This window comes from Eucyclogobius newberryi, unplaced genomic scaffold (genome assembly GCF_026437365.1).
Source record: "Eucyclogobius newberryi isolate DKJ021-1_F unplaced genomic scaffold, fEucNew1.0.hap1 SCAF_6, whole genome shotgun sequence".
Classification (NCBI taxonomy): Eukaryota; Metazoa; Chordata; class Actinopteri; order Gobiiformes; family Gobiidae; genus Eucyclogobius; species Eucyclogobius newberryi.
This window is the reverse complement of record NW_027316278.1, coordinates 7,558,709-7,575,829: the sequence shown is the minus strand read 5'-3', so window position 1 is coordinate 7,575,829 and position 17,121 is coordinate 7,558,709. Positions and strand designations below refer to the sequence as shown.

The window sequence follows — 17,121 nt, the reverse complement described above, 5'->3', positions numbered from 1 at the left end:
ACAAAATGTGAGAGCAAAGATGATGGATTGAAAAAATAAAAACACACAATACAACAGCATACACACACAATCAATGAGTACAAACTGTAAAAAATAATAATAATCACAGATACCGGTCCACCGAAGACCCTCAGCTTGAATTTACGTGAACGAAAACGGTTCTTTACAATCGATTGAACTCTTTTAACTCAGGCGGTATTTTGAACAAGAGGAATCCACTCGGCCATGAACCACCGCCGGAGTCCTGCCGGAGAACTAATTGGAATTGTAACGTCTCCGGCACTTCAAAGCTGCCCTTGGTATTTGTCCATAAGTCTATTGTATCTTCTCGTGACCTGTCCACGTGCTGACCGAACACACTTCCCCCCGGCGTCCTTTGAAGCTCCGAGGGTCCGACTCCACTCCCTTTCATCATCACTTCACTGCAGAGACTGAATACCGAAACCTAGTTCAAATTGTAGTCAAGTCGTATTGTAGCTGTGACGCGTGAATCTCTTTTTACAGTTTTCTCCTCAGCCTCCGGACCCAGATTTCATCATTCACCCAAATCCTCACGTCCGCGGACAATATCTCGCCGGCGGATTTACGCGCCGCCGTTCTCCAAAACACAACATCTGCGGGTGCAATGTGGCTGAATTTGATGCAGTTATGCTACAGCGGGGGCCCGGGGCCTCAGACTGATCTATTAGTCAAGCCACAGGCCATTTTCTCAACCAGCGAAGGTGAATATTGTAAACATATATCTGAGAAGCAGAAATATCACATTACAAAAGTGGAGTATTCATTATGGCAGTTACAGCTTATGGTGATGCAAACGTTTGAGGTCAGTGTGTAGTGAATAGAAAAATCTGCAAAAAATCCAAGGCTTTTCTGTGCGACAATAAGTTAAAGTAAAAAAATATACACATTGTTTTATATTGTATCTATTAAATAATATATACTGTAAGAGGATTGCAATTGTATTGATTTAAAGAACTGGATTGTTTTGGTTCTAAGTTAAAGCAAGACTCACTGGTCTTACATGAGTGTGCAGAGGCAGATAGCGCGCTGACGTCTGGGGACGGTCAAACATGGGAAAGAATCTGAAAGCGATGTGCCCGTCCCGGAGACACATGTCACGCTGGCAATGTCAAATACATATGGGAAAGAGTGTCTGGAGCGTCTGCCAGTGTGGTCAGATGATTTAAACAGTCCTAAACATAGTCTTGTGTGATACCATTCAGTCTTATGTCTATTAAATTGTCCATTTTAAATTCAGTCCGAATGTCAGTTATAATATGTAAGTCTGGTCGGTCCAGGGGGGATACATTAAGTACTGCCATATCAGGCCTTTATTTAGCTAAAGACGGTATTAATGATTATTTTATGATTTTTTTCTTTTTTTAATGGAACTTTTGATTTTGATTTCCATCTGCAGAATTAGCTGTTCCTGTTAAAGAGAAGTGAACTCAAGACCTTCTAGCTGTGTGGTAAGTGTTACCCACTAAGCCACTGTTTATTTCACGAACAGTTTCCATTCTAACATTGAGCAGAATAACAGGTCCGAATTCTATTGTAAATTTGCTGTTCAACCGTCAATAAATCAATAAATCAATGAATCAATGAATCAATATCGGTCCCTAAGAGGCAATATATGCAGATTGGGCAGGTAAAAACAAAGATAATACAAAAGCTCAAACAAAGTGCAGCTCAACAAAAAAACTCATCGTGTGCTGATCCTTTGAGAGTAACAGCTCTCAGGACAAAAGTGTCTCTCCTCTGAGTCTTTCAGCGCGGACAATTATAGATTTGTTGACCTGGTTAATCGTGAATTATGGTCATTTCTGGGCCGATCCACATCAACCAAAAACTGGCACAAAGTTGGACCCATTCTCTGGCAGTGTAAACAAACTAAAGTGAAATCATGTTTTCACATTAACTCCGGAAAGTGGAGCCATTATTCAACTCAAAAGTGATGAATATGGAAAATGTGTGGAGCCAATACCAAAAAAACATTCATACAATTCAACGGTGTCACTTTAGAATAAGACGTGGATAAAAAAGCATTTGTAAATATGTATTATTCACCGACAAACTAATCATTAATAATCACGTACTAGGGTTAAGATTAGGTTTAGTGTTAGGTCTAGTTTATGTTAACGAGTTGTTTCAGTTGTATCAGTTCATTTGTGTTCATGACGAGTAAATAATTGTGTTCCTGATTCAACATTCGTGGATCGTACGTTTGGATATTTCTTGCAAAAAACGGTAAATCTCCCATAGAGTCGTTTAGGCCACGCCCATCTGACCCAAGCTATTATTTAGTATTGAACATTGCACTGGGCCAATGGCAAAGGACTTCATGAATCTGACCTCATAACAGAGTATGTTTGTCATTGTGGCATCCAAAAGTGGTTTTGTGTCGTAGTTGTGACTTTTACGACACATTTCTGAGGTACAGAGAAAAGCACGTCTTCCCGCAGGAGGAGCTCGTGTTCAGTCTATGTCATTATCAAGAGCGAAATGAAGTTTTACCGAGCAGCGGCGGCGGTGTTAAAGAAGAGATTAGTTTCAGGTTCAGGAGGATCAGAGAGTTTTAGACAAACTCTGAGTAAAAGAGCGAGAGAACCACGAGCGTAAAACACAGACTGAGGACTTAAACCAGCCCGGAAACAGAGCTCTGAGGACGTGCAAGGGGAGTCGAACCAGAGACCTTCTGCTGTGGAGTCCCAGATCCTCCTGCGTTGGAACAGAATGTGCATGAAACGCCTGCAGTGGGAACAAGAGATTGATACTTGTAGAGCTGACTCTTATTGGTCGAGGTTCTGTGGACGTGCGGTCGATTGGTCGAAACTGGCCAACACTTTCTATGATCTGACCATGTATCCGAGCCAAACTGCACTCACAAGATTATGACAACAACAACAACAACAACAACAATGACAACAACAATGACAACAACAATGACAACAACAGCAGCAAAAATAATAACAAAGTACAAATAAACTGTGTATTTAAAAAGGCACAATTAATCTGACCCAAACTGCACTCAAGATTATGACAACAACAACAACAACAACAGCAGCAGCAGCAGCAGCAAAAACAACAACAAAGTACAAATAAACTGTGTATTTAAAAAGGCACAATTAATCTGACCCAAACTGCACTCAAGATTATGACCACAACAACAACAAAGTACAACAAAACTGTGTATTTACAGTATATGTAAAAAGGCCCAATTCACTTCCAAATCCTCATCTTCTGACTCCATGTGTTCTCTTTGTAATTTTCAAAATAAAATGATGAAAATGGCGATGAAGACTAAAGGCTGACAACCCTTTATTGTAATGTACTTTTGTCAGCAGCAAAAAAACAAAAGAAATGATCAGGGAAAATGGCTCGACTAATGATATTTATAAAATGGAGAAAAGCTGTGACATATTGACCCATCACTGTCATAAATGAGACGTTAAGACTCATTCCATCACGACACGTTTAATTTAATTGTTTTACCACTGTTACTGTTACTAAAAGAACACATCCTGAAAGACACATGCCATAGTCTCCTTAATACACGATAATATAATACACAATATGTTCAATACTACAGTAAAGTCAGTTCTCTGCTCTGTTTAAAGAGTAAAAGAGACTGATGGTAGTTTCTCCACATTTCATTATTGCATCTCGAGTCCGTATTATCCTGACATCCTCATGAACTGTCCCTCGTGAACTGTCCCTCATGAACTGTTCCTCGTGAACTGTCCCTCATGAACTGTCCCTCGTGAACTGTTCCTCGTGAACTGTCCCTCGTGAACTGTCCCTCATGAACTGTTCCTCGTGAACTGTTCCTCGTGAACTGTCCCTCGTGAACTGTCCCTCGTGAACTGTTCCTCGTGAACTGTTCCTCGTGAACTGTTCCTCATGAACTGTTCCTCATGAACTGTTCCTCGTGAACTGTCCCTCATGAACTGTTCCTCGTGAACTGTCCCTCATGAACTGTCCCTCGTGAGCTGTTCCTCGTGAACTGTTCCTCGTGAACTGTCCCTCATGAACTGTTCCTCGTGAACTGTCCCTCATGAACTGTCCCTCGTGAGCTGTTCCTCGTGAACTGTCCCTCGTGAACTGTCCCTCATGAACTGTTCCTCGTGAACTGTCCCTCATGAACTGTCCCTCGTGAGCTGTTCCTCGTGAACTGTTCCTCGTGAACTGTCCCTCGTGAACTGTCCCTCGTGAACTGTTCCTCGTGAACTGTTCCTCGTGAACTGTTCCTCGTGAACTGTTCTTCGTGAACTGTTCCTCGTGAACTGTTCCTCGTGAACTGTTCCTCGTGAACTGTCCCTCGTGAACTGTCCCTCGTGAACTGTTCCTCGTGAACTGTTCCTCGTGAACTGTTCCTCATGAACTGTTCCTCATGAACTGTTCCTCGTGAACTGTCCCTCATGAACTGTTCCTCGTGAACTGTCCCTCATGAACTGTCCCTCGTGAGCTGTTCCTCGTGAACTGTTCCTCGTGAACTGTCCCTCATGAACTGTTCCTCGTGAACTGTCCCTCATGAACTGTCCCTCGTGAGCTGTTCCTCGTGAACTGTCCCTCGTGAACTGTCCCTCATGAACTGTTCCTCGTGAACTGTCCCTCATGAACTGTCCCTCGTGAGCTGTTCCTCGTGAACTGTTCCTCGTGAACTGTCCCTCGTGAACTGTCCCTCGTGAACTGTTCCTCGTGAACTGTTCCTCGTGAACTGTTCCTCGTGAACTGTTCTTCGTGAACTGTTCCTCGTGAACTGTTCCCTGTGAACTGTTCCTCGTGAACTGTCCCTCGTGAACTGTTGCTCGTGAACTGTCCCTCGTGAACTGTCCCTTGTGAACTTCTCGAGTTAGTTCGATCCGGGGTCAGAACCATTGTCTTCTAAGTCCCATTATGTATTCGTCCTTCTCGTTCCTCCTGAGATCCTGACCTACATTTCACAGTAAAACCATTGCATCTATAATAACTCCATAAACATTCAAACACGACACAGTGTTGTTCAAGTAAACGACACCAGGAAACATGTCGCTTTCAAACTTATAGATTCCAGAATCGAGGCTCGAGTGAAGAGGAGGAACTGGGATGAACCTCAGAATCGAGAAGGTTCAAAATGGTTCAAAGACATTTACCGTTGCGTTCTCTATGATCTGTTTATGTAATTGTAGATCAGGATGAGCCCTGTGCATTTTTGAGAAAAGTAAAATCCAGATTTATAGGTTAAATCGGACAAATACTTCAGACGAAACCACAACTTATACTTTTTGTGAAGCTCAAATACAATTATGAAGCTGGACAATTGTGTTTTTTTCCCCCATATTTTGTTGTAGAAAAGCAAATCAACCGACATTTAAACCCTGGAAATTCAAAATGATTGGTCCTTCTTTGCTCCTCGGGACTTTGTAGAAAACGGTCTTCTTTGTTCCGCCTCCAGCTGCTTGTAATCCGTAAGAAGTTTGTCCTGGTAAGCGATTTGTCCGCTCGGTTTACCGGTGATATTCACGTTTAATACTATCTTCACGGTGAGTTTTCCTGACCGTTGGCGGCGTGTGGTGGCAGACGTGTTTCCCCCCCGGGCAGCGACTCCCCCGCTCGGCGCTGACGGCCCCATCCATCCCGGAGCCTTCTCTGCGCCCGTTATTAACGACCCGGGACTCGCGCCGGCCCTGTTCTCCTGTTAGACTTTATTTAATGGAGTCGTAAAGCGCACGGAGCGGCGCGCAGATAACCATCAGGAGCAGTTATAGACGTCCAGGGTGAAGGGACGACCGCGGGGACCCGCAGGGGCCCGCGGGGGGTCTTTGCATGGTCAGGATCTTCCTCCTGCTCAGGCTCTTCCTCCCTCTCCTCCTCCTGATCAGGCTCTTCCTCCCTCTCCTCCTCTTGCTCTTCCTCCCTCTCCTCCTCTTGCTCTTCCTCCCTCTCCTCCTCCTGCTCAGGCTCTTCCTCCCTCTCCTCCTCTTGCTCTTCCTCCCTCTCCTCCTCCTGATCAGGCTCTTCCTCCCTCTCCTCCTCTTGCTCTTCCTCCCTCTCCTCCTCCTGCTCGGGCTCTTCCTCCTCCTCCTGATCAGGCTCTTCCTCCCTCTCCTCCTCCTGCTCAGGCTCTTCCTCCCTCTCCTCCTCCTGCTCGGGCTCTTCCTCCCTCTCCTCCTCCTGGTCAGGGTCTTCCTCCCTCTCCTCCCACCCCCCCTCCTCCTCCTCCTCCTGATCAGGCACTTCCTCTTCCTCCTCCTGCTCAGGCTCTTCCTCCCTCTCCTCCTCCTGGTCAGGCTCTTCCTCCCTCTCCTCCTCCTCCTCCTCCTCTGGTCCTTTTCCCATCTCCACCGCCGCTCCTCAATCTCATTCTAGCCTTCAGCGTGTGAGCATAATGACCACAGCAGCAGGAGAGCAGGAGGCGTCAGGACAGGAGCACTTCAGGACGTTACACGCCGATGGATTCATCTACTTCTTTCATCCTGTGGCGCAGCGTTCATTTCATCCACTGACATATTTTTTCAGACTAAAAAGTACATGAAAAGTCATCATTAAGACTAAAACTGACTAAAATTACGTGCGTTTTTGTTAACTAAAACTATGACTAAAAATATATATGTTTTTTTTGTACAGATATTTCCGTCAAATAATAAAAACTACGCGTAAATAAATATGACAAGTGAGACTAGAACCGGAGCAGAAACAAACTCAACATCCAAGAAACAATCACATGTTCATCAAGCAAAGTTTTCTGATGGACTAAAATATCTAAAACTAAATCTAGACTAAACCTAAAAAAGAATAATTTGAAAGAGGATTTATTTTTCAAGACAAAAACTAAATGTGGATTTGGATTATTGTTCCCATCGTTGTGCAGTACTGAGTTTGTCCACCAGTCCGTCTTTCTCTTGTCCATTCAGGCGCCTGTCCCTCGTCCCACATCGTCTTTTTCTTTTCTTTTTACAGCTTTTCTAAAACATCACAATAAATAAAAACAAACCCCTATGTGAACCCAGTCCTTCATCCATCTCCTCGTTACCACTTTTAAAGTACATTTCAGCGGTATCCATCTCGTGTTTCCATTGCTGCAGTTTTACATCAGAGGTACGTGGTTTGAAAGTCAAACGGAACGTCGTGATGAAGACCGTCCGATCCGACGAAGAACAGGACAGTCCCAAAACACACGATCATTAGCATTTCCTGTGAATATATATTATAAACTACCGCGATACATTTTTCCAACAGACGTCTCTCCAAACACGAGATTTTGTGCTTCTCCCACTTTTACATCGATAGATCTTGAAAATATGAAGTGAAATTAACATAAAAAACATGTTAATACTATTTTTTTCTCACAAATAAATTAAGTTTTCCAGGTGTACCGTCTCTCAGGCTTGTGTATGGGCTTTACACTTCCCCTCATGTCCCCCCATGTCCCCCCCATGTCCCCCCATGTCCCCCCATGTCCCCCCATGTCCCCCCACGTCCCCCCACGTCCCCCCATGTCCCCCCACGTCCCCCCACGTCCCCCCACGTCCAACAACACTCCGCGTGCTCTGCTGTATGAGTGTTTGTGCGACTGGGTGAGCGACGCCATGGCCCGCGGAGGTAGAAAAGCTCTGTATGTCAGGAGCCATGTAAATTGACCGTCGTTAACTGCAACAGTGCAAAAAAATAAATCGGGTGCCGGAGCGAGACAGAGCGCAGACGGAGCCCGGTCCAGAGACAAACAGTCACTCTGCTGCGAGACCGTAAAGGCCACGTCCTTAATATTTAATACACTCTCGGCAAAAAGGCATTTGCAGAATCTATTTCCTATTGTTTGTCTTCTTTTGTGGACGAGGCGTTCTTAGAGCGCGACTGAGAACATCTGTGAGTTTGAAGCAGTGTTCAGCGTTAGTCCTGGTTTGGTTCTGCTTTGGGCCCAGTTTAGTCCCGATGAAGTCCTGGTTTGGTTCTGCTTTGGGCCCAGTTTAGTCCCGATGAAGTCCTGGTTTGGTTCTGCTTTGGGCCCAGTTTAGTCCTGATGAAGTCCTGGTTTGGTTCTGCTTTGGGCCCAGTTTAGTCCCGATGAAGTCCTGGTTTGGTTCCGCTTTGGGCCCAGTTTAGTCCCGATGAAGTCCTGGTTTGGTTCTGCTTTGGGCCCAGTTTAGTCCTGATGAAGTCCTGGTTTGGTTCCGCTTTGGGCCCAGTTTAGTCCCGATGAAGTCCTGGTTTGGTTCCGCTTTGGGCCCAGTTTAGTCCCGATGAAGTCCTGGTTTGGTTCTGCTTTGGGCCCAGTTTAGTCCTGATGAAGTCCTGGTTTGGTTCCGCTTTGGGCCCAGTTTAGTCCCGATGAAGTCCTGGTTTGGTTCTGTTCTAGTCCCGGTTCAACTCCGGGTTTTAGCTCCAATTTGGATGTTTGTTAATCCATCTCAAAAATGTCGTTTCTGACCCGACTCTCAGGTAAATCATCTGAAAGAAGAAGCGATAAATCAAAGCGGAGCAGCACGTGCAGCGCTGAGCATGAACGCAGACGGTTGCAAACATCACGAGAGCTGTTTTCATATTTCAGTCCATCAGGAAAATGAGTGAGACAAAGTGACTGATGGGCAAATACTGTCCAGACGCAGAGGCAGAACTGAGGCACTTTCCACCCTCCTCCCTCCACCACACCCTCCTCCACCCTCCGCCCTCCACTCGGCCTCACGTCTAGAACCATCTGAGGTCAAAAGGTCGGGTTTACACCGTTACATAATGTTCAGTCAGCGTCCTGACAGTGTCCTGAAAGCGTCCTGACAGTGTCCTGACAGTGTAGTGTCCTGACAGTGTCCTGACAGTGTCCTGACAGTGTCCTGACAGTGTCCTGACAGTGTAGTGTCCTGACAGTGTCCTGACAGTGTCCTGAAAGCATCCTGACAGTGTAGTGTCCTGACAATGTCCTGACAGTGTCCTGACAGTGTCCTGAAAGCGTCCTGACAGTGTAGTGTCCTGACAATGTCCTGACAGTGTCCTGACAGTGTCCTGAAAGCGTCCTGACAGTGTAGTGTTCTGACAGTGTCCTGACAGTGTCCTGAAAGTGTCCTGACAGTGTCCTGACAGTGTCCTGACAGTGTCCTGACAGTGTAGTGTCCTGACAATGTCCTGACAGTGTCCTGACAGTGTCCTGACAGTGTCCTGACAGTGTCCTGACAGTGTAGTGTCCTGACAGTGTCCTGACAGTGTCCTGAAAGCATCCTGACAGTGTAGTGTCCTGACAATGTCCTGACAGTGTCCTGACAGTGTAGTGTCCTGACAATGTCCTGACAGTGTCCTGACAGTGTCCTGAAAGCGTCCTGACAGTGTAGTGTCCTGACAATGTCCTGACAGTGTCCTGACAGTGTCCTGAAAGCGTCCTGACAGTGTAGTGTCCTGACAATGTCCTGACAGTGTCCTGACAGTGTCCTGAAAGCGTCCTGACAGTGTAGTGTCCTGACAGTGTCCTGACAGTGTCCTGAAAGTGTCCTGACAGTGTAGTGTCCTGACAATGTCCTGACAGTGTCCTGAAAGCGTCCTGACAGTGTAGTGTCCTGACAGTGTCCTGACAGTGTCCTGAAAGTGTCCTGACAGTGTCCTGACAGTGTCCTGACAGTGTCCTGAAAGTGTCCTGACAGTGTCCTGACAGTGTCCTGACAGTGTCCTGACAGTGTCCTGACAGTGTCCTGACAGTGTAGTGTCCTGACAGTGTCCTGACAGTGTCCTGACAGTGTCCTGATAGTGTCCTGAAAGTGTCCCGACAGTGTCCTGAAAGTGTCCTGACAGTGTCCTGAAAGTGTCCTGAAAGTGTCCTGACAGTGTCCTGACAGTGTCCTGACAGTGTAGTGTCCTGACAGTGTCCTGACAGTGTCCTGACAGTGTCCTGACAGTGTAGTGTCCTGACAGTGTCCTGATAGTGTCCTGAAAGTGTCCCGACAGTGTCCTGAAAGTGTCCTGACAGTGTCCTGAAAGTGTCCTGAAAGTGTCCTGACAGTGTCCTGACAGTGTCCTGACAGTGTCCTGACAGTGTAGTGTCCTGACAGTGTCCTGATAGTGTCCTGAAAGTGTCCCGACAGTGTCCTGAAAGTGTCCTGACAGTGTCCTGACAGTGTCCTGAAAGCGTCCTGACAGTGTAGTGTCCTGACAGTGTCCTGACAGTGTCCTGAAAGTGTCCTGACAGTGTAGTGTCCTGACAGTGTCCTGACAGTGTCCTGAAAGTGTCCTGACAGTGTCTTGACAGTGTCCTGACAGTGTCCTGACAGTGTCCTGACAGTGTCCTGACAGGACAGTGTCCTGAAAGTGTCCTGACAGTGTCCTGACAGTGTCCTGACAGTGTCCTGACAGTGTCCTGATAGTGTCCTGACAGTGTCCTGACAGTGTCCTGACAGTGTAGTGTCCTGACAGTGTCCTGACAGTGTCCTGACAGTGTCCTGATAGTGTCCTGAAAGTGTCCCGACAGTGTCCTGAAAGTGTCCTGACAGTGTCCTGAAAGTGTCCTGAAAGTGTCCTGACAGTGTCCTGAAAGTGTCCTGAAAGTGTCCTGAAAGTGTCCTGACAGTGTCCTGACAGTGTAGTGTCCTGACAGTGTCCTGACAGTGTCCTGACAGTGTCCTGACAGTGTAGTGTCCTGACAGTGTCCTGATAGTGTCCTGAAAGTGTCCCGACAGTGTCCTGAAAGTGTCCTGACAGTGTCCTGAAAGTGTCCTGACAGTGTCCTGACAGTGTAGTGTCCTGACAGTGTCCTGATAGTGTCCTGAAAGTGTCCCGACAGTGTCCTGAAAGTGTCCCGACAGTGTCCTGAAAGTGTCCTGAAAGTGTCCTGAAAGTGTCCACTGCTGAAATCCTTGGATATTTCACAAAAACGTAAGCGTGATCGTCGTACTATTGAGGGATTTGTAGCTGGTTCAGAGCGCACAGGGATTCGTGCAGATAAAGGACCAAAGAGGACGGCTTCAGTCGGACAAATACTTAAAGAGAGCAGCTGCTACAATGCCAGGACAAAGCAGCAAACTGGTGTATGAAGCTGCTGGAGCCGAACATCAAGGTGAAGGATCCTCCAGAGGCTCGTCGTTCTGAACAAACCTTCTATTCAACCACTGACCGAAGCTCACCAGCAGAAACGCTCCAGTGAGACCACAAATACACGAGGACTCATTTGAAAACAGTCTTGTTCACCGATGAGTGCCGTGCAACCCTGGACGGACCTGATGGACGGTTGGTGTATGTCCCAACGAGGCTACGACGTCGGCAAGGAGGAGGCGGAGTCATGTTTCGGGCCGGAATCATGGGTAGAGAGCTGGTCGGCCCCTAAAGGGTCCCTGAAGGTGTGAACATGACCTCTGTGCTCTGCCTGTTTTAAATAAAGAGATGAAGAAGAGGAAGACCGCTCTGTGCTCTGCCTGTTTTAAATAAAGAGATGAAGAAGAGGAAGACCGCTCTGTGCTCTGCCTGTTTTAAATAAAGAGATGAAGAAGAGGAAGACCGCTCTGTGCTCTGCCTGTTTTAAATAAAGAGATGAAGAAGAGGAAGACCGCTCTGTGCTCTGCCTGTTTTAAATAAAGAGATGAAGAAGAGGAAGACCGCTCTGTGCTCTGCCTGTTTTAAATAAAGAGATGAAGAAGAGGAAGACCGCTCTGTGCTCTGCCTGTTTTAAATAAAGAGATGAAGAAGAGGAAGACCGCTCTGTGCTCTGCCTGTTTTAAATAAAGAGATGAAGAAGAGGAAGACCGCTCTGTGCTCTGCCTGTTTTAAATAAAGAGATGAAGAAGAGGAAGACCGCTCTGTGCTCTGCCTGTTTTAAGTAAAGAGATGAAGAAGAGGAAGCGGCAGCGGCGTAGTGACCTCCAGGAGGCTACGGTTTCTGTGGCAACTGCACCGCTTCAAAGGGCCGGCCCTGTGAGCCGCGGTGGTGGGCGGGGCCCGCGCGGCTGACCCCGCCCCCTCGCCGGCCCGTACCTTAATCGCCCTCGCTGTTGCCATGGAAACGCCTGACTCTTTCCCACACGGGCGCTCCGTGTGGCTCGCTCCGCGCAGGACGAGCGTGCTACTGCCCCGAGGGCCAAACACAGAAGCTGATGAAGTACTTCTGTTCTGTCCACAGTAAATATGGAGAAGGACAGAGCGAAAGGTGTTGGTTCTATTTCAAATGTGTCTTTAACTGTTTAAATGTGTCTTGCTAATTCAGTCTGGACATTGAACCAGGGCTTCACACCTCAAAGGCTTTGCGATGTTGACAGCAGTTTTCCGATCACATTTTATTGTTACGAAGCATCATAGGCTGATGTTAAATGTTTGCACGGAATATGAATGAACTGCATATTAAACTAAACCAGGTCTAAACCAGGTCTAAACCAAGGCCACAACAGGAGCAATGATCCTAAACTGGGCTCAAACGACTGTCCACGCATCATCACTGAGTTTTAGCAGCTTCATAATCATGTAATAATAATAATAATAATAATTGTACTATATAATCCAATTGAAATGTTGGAAGTCGTGGGCCTCAAGTCCAAGTCAAGTCATTGAACATCCTGGTCCCGAGTGGAGCGGGGGGAGGGGCATGATCAAGCACTGAAAATGAATCGACAATGAAATCACATTCACGAACCTCAAGCAGCTCTCACTTTTATTGTCATTTTGGGAATAAAACGGGCCAAATTAGACCCCGAACTCTCTCCTCTTCTGTCTTCTGCTTCCAAACACCCACCTTCACCTCCTAAAGCCATCAGTGACTTGATGAAGGTGCCACCTGCTCTCCTCTCGCCTCCTTAAACAGTCCAGCACATTACCCACTGTTTAACTCAATCTGCCGGGCTCTAATTGGCCGCCTTAATCGCCGCTCCGCTGACTGATTCGGTCATTGGTCTAAATGTAGCGTAGCCCCGCCCACGCTGGCTCTAAAAACAGCCCCCGTCTCCCATCAGCCCCCGATTGTATAAGCTCCCGATGACGTCATCGCTCCGGGCGGTCCCACGCTTTCTATTTTCTCCCTCCGCAGACGAAAATGTGAGCGGCAAGGGGGGAGAGAGAGAGAGAGGGAGGAGGGAGAGAGAGAGAGAGAGAGAGAGAGGAGAGAGAGAGGGGAGGGGGAAAGAGAGAGTGAGAGAGAGAGGGAGAGAGAGAGAGGGAGGAGGGAGAGAGAGAGAGAGGGAGAGAGGAGGGAGAGAGAGAGAGAGGGAGAGAGGAGGGAGAGAGAGAGAGAGGGAGAGAGGAGGGAGAGAGAGAGAGAGGGAGGAGGGAGAGAGAGAGAGAGGGAGAGAGGAGGGAGAGAGAGAGAGGAGAGAGGGAGGAGGGGGAGAGAGAGAGGAGAGAGAGAGGGGAGGGGGAGAGTGAGAGAGAGAGGGAGAGAGAGAGGGAGAGAGAGAGAGGGAGAGAGAGAGGGAGGAGGGAGAGAGAGAGAGAGAGAGAGAGAGAGGGAGAGAGAGAGAGGGAGGAGGGAGAGAGAGAGAGAGAGAGGGAGAGAGAGAGAGGGAGGAGGGAGAGAGAGAGAGAGGAGGGAGAGAGAGAGAGAGAGAGAGAGGGAGAGAGAGAGGGGAGGAGAAAGAGGAGAGAGAGCGAGAGAGGGGAGAGAGGGAGAGTGAGTGGGGAGGAGAAAGAGGAGAGAGAGAGAGAGAGAGAGAGAGAGAGAGGAGGGAGAGAGAAGAGGAGAGAGGGAAGAAAGAGAAGTGTGGAGAGGTAGTAGAGGAATGAGATGGAGGGAGGACAGAGAGACAAAGGAGGGGGAGAGAAGAGGGAGAAAGTGAGAAAAGGAGGGGAAAAAATAAAGATGAAGGAAGAAGGGAGAGATGAGAGACGGAAGGCAAGAGGAACGGAGGATGAGAGTAAAAGAAGGCGTCGGAGAGAGGGAGGATAAGAGAGGGAGGATAAGAGAGGGAGAGAGAAGGAGAGGGAGGGAAGAGAGTGGAGAAGGGAAGGGAGCGGTAGAAGACTGTTCTGAGAGATGGAGGAGCGAGGGAGAAGAAGAGAGAGAGAGAGAGAGAGAGAGAGAGAGAGAGAGCGTGGGAGACAGGGCAGTGAGCGAGGGAGAGAGTAAAGGAGGTGAGGAGGGGGAGGAGGCTGGATGGATCCTGTGTGAGTCAGAAGTGACGCAGGAGCATGACTGGATTTCACCACATGTTGCCGCCGCCCACCATCCTGTGGACGTCCACCCGCGTTTATTTTGGATTTTACACCATTTTGTAAAATCCACGGTGCGAGCCCAAGCTTACCCGCCCACCCTTACCCGCCCACCCTTACCCGCCCACCCTTACCCGCCCACCCTTATCCGCCCACCCTTATCCGCCCACCCTTATCCGCCCACCCCCCTGCACGCTACTTTTCTGTCCGCCCACTCCTTTGTTGGATATTTTCTTCTTCTTGCTTCCCCTTTCTTCGTCTTCTTCTTCTTGCTTCCCCTTTCTTCTTCTTCTTCTTGCTTCCCCTTTCTTCTTCTTCTTCTTCTTGCTTCCCCTTTCTTCTTCTTCTTCTTGCTTCCCCTTTCTTCCCTCTTCTTCTTCTTCTTCTTGCTTCGCCGTTGTTCTTCTCCTTCTTGCTTCCCCTTTCTTCTTCTTCTTGCTTCCCCTTTCTTCTTCTTCTTGCTGCCCCTTTCTTCTTCTTCTTCTTGCTTCCCGTTTCTTCTTCTCCTTCTTGCTTCCCCTTTCTTCTTCTTCTTGCTGCCCCTTTCTTCATCTTCTTCTTCTTGCTTCCTCTTTCCTCTTCTTCTTGCTGCCCCTTTCTTCTTCTTCTTCTTGCTTCCCCTTTCTTTGTCTTCTTCTTCTTGCTTCCCCTTGCTTCCCTCTTCTTCTTCTTGCTTCCCCTTTCCTCTTCTTCTTCTTGCTTCCCCTTTCTTCTTCTTCTTCTTCTTGCTTCCCCTTTCTTCTTCTTCTTCTTCTTGCTTCCCCTTTCTTCTTCTTCTTCTTCTTCTTCTTCTTCTTCTTCTTCTTCTTCTTCTTCTTCTTCTTCTTCTTCTTCTTGCTTCCCCATTCTTCTTCTTCTTCTTGCTTCCCCATTCTTCTTCTTCTTCTTGCTTCCCCATTCTTCTTCTTCGTCCTTCTTCCCCTTTCTTCTTCTTGCTTCCCCTTTCTTCTTCGTCTTACTTCCCCTTACTTCCCCTTTCTTCTTGCTTCCCCTTTCTTCTTCTTCTTACTTCCCTTTCTTCTTCTTCTTCTTCTTGCTTCCCCTTTCTTCTTCGTCTTACTTCCCCTTTCTTCTTCTTCGTCTTACTTCCCCTTTCTTCTTCTTCTTCTTGCTTCCCCTTTCTTCTTCTTCTTACTTCCCTTTCTTCTTCTTCATCTTCTTCTTCACCCTGTGACTTCCTGAACACGCTAAACCCACCAGTTTAATTAGTTTTAGTTTCTCACCGGAACAGGAAAAACTTCGAAGGCTAACAGGTGCTGGCTTTCTGCCGCTGCGTTGCTATGGAGACGGGCTCGGCGCTTGGCTTTATGTAGTGAAAAGGAAAGGAGTAAGAGCGGAGGGAGAGCGGAGTGTCAAAGCCAGAGGAAGCGGCCTCGACTCAAAAGAATACGACGAGCGTGCGCCGCGTTGGGGTCAATAGTTTCGTCTCTTTTTCCCCCCGTTCGACGTCAAGCTTTATCAAAACAGCAAATCCACACAAAGAAAAAAAAACTGAAACTTCTTATCCATCCACTGTTTGAGAATTATGAAATGAAGATGTTGTCATAGCGTTTCTTGGATCCCTGAATAGCCCGGGGCGTTCTGGGGCCGGTTCCTTGTCCCAAAGCCCCTACTTTTACCAAATTAACTATTCCTCGCCCTAATCCGTGCCCTAACTCTAGAACTCTCCTCAATGTACAACAGAACACTACGTAACGACTTTGGGAAGCGACCAGAAGACACGTTGGCCTATGGCAGGGCTGTTCAACAGAAGGCCCGGGGGCCAAATCCGGCACTCCAAGCAATTTAATCTGGCCCACAACCCATCTTCCAAAAATATAAAATAAATAAAACATCTTAGTTACTGGTTTAATTCTGGTTAGCACTGGTTTAGACTTGGTTTAGTCTTGGTTCAGTCCTTGTTTTATTCTTGCCTTTCAATCCGGCCCGCCAAGCAGGTCTGGCCCTCAGGGAAATCAAGTCGAATAGCCCCGCCCCACGGTAACAGTAACGTGTACCTCAACCTCAACTACGAAAAAACGTACGAATCCGTCATCAAAGAAAAAGTGAACGCTCGGCTCTGTGAAAGGACAAACCTTAAGGTCGTCCCGGCAACAGGAAGCTGAAAGCTAACTCAAAGAAACATACATGAGGCTCAGAGAAGCGGCCGGGAACACCACGAGACTCTGCAGAAGTCCGTAAGTCTGCAAAACAATCACCAGCATCGCCCGAGAAGCTGCGCAGCGCTGGAACTGCTTCACAAAGTCTGGAGTTTGTCTTTTGCCACGGAAACAATGCGGCGAGATCGATGAGAAGATATAGAAGTGCTTATTTGGACCGTTCAAATAAACCGACTAAAACGATCAATAACAACAAATGAGAACAGAACTGCATTCGTACGAAAATGATCAGTAAAATAAAGATGAGATCAATCTGAACTGTCTTTGGCTCACGGTTTAGATTTAGTTTTTAAAGTTTGTTGAATGATGCGAGTGATACAAGAGATTGAGATGTTTGTTATTGAAGAGGAAACCAAATATATTAACTATTACTATATTGTATTACCAACTATATTCATTTTACGAGACTGTATTAAACTAGAAGGGTTTACTCCTTACACGCAAACAAGCTGCAGACGAGCTCGAGGACCTTTCTGTGCGAAACTGGAGAGGTGCAGAGGAGGAGACCAGAGCGGAGGAGACTAGAGAGGAGGAGACCAGAGAGGAGGAGACCAGAGAGGAGGAGACCAGAGAGGAGGAGACCAGAGAGGAGGAGACCAGAGAGGAGGAGACCAGAGAGGAGGAGACTAGAGAGGAGGAGACCAGAGAGGAATAGACTAGCGAGGAGGAGACCAGAGAGGAGGAGACTAGAGAGGAGGAGACCAGAGAGGAGGAGACTAGAGAGGAGGAGACCAGAGAGGAGGAGACTAGAGAGGAGACTAGAGAGGAGGAGGCCAGAGAGGAGGAGACTAGAGAGGAGGAGACCAGAGAGGAGGAGACTAGAGAGGAGGAGACCAGAGAGGAGGAGACCAGAGAGGAGGAGATTAGAGAGGAGGAGACC

General features: G+C 47.5%; 1 protein-coding gene across 1 annotated transcript in view; it reads right to left on the bottom strand.

Moving 5' to 3' along the window:
• The window catches only part of ntrk2a (neurotrophic tyrosine kinase, receptor, type 2a), a 185,350-nt gene that overhangs the window by 16,101 nt on the left and 152,128 nt on the right, over positions 1-17,121 (bottom strand). The window lies entirely within an intron of this gene.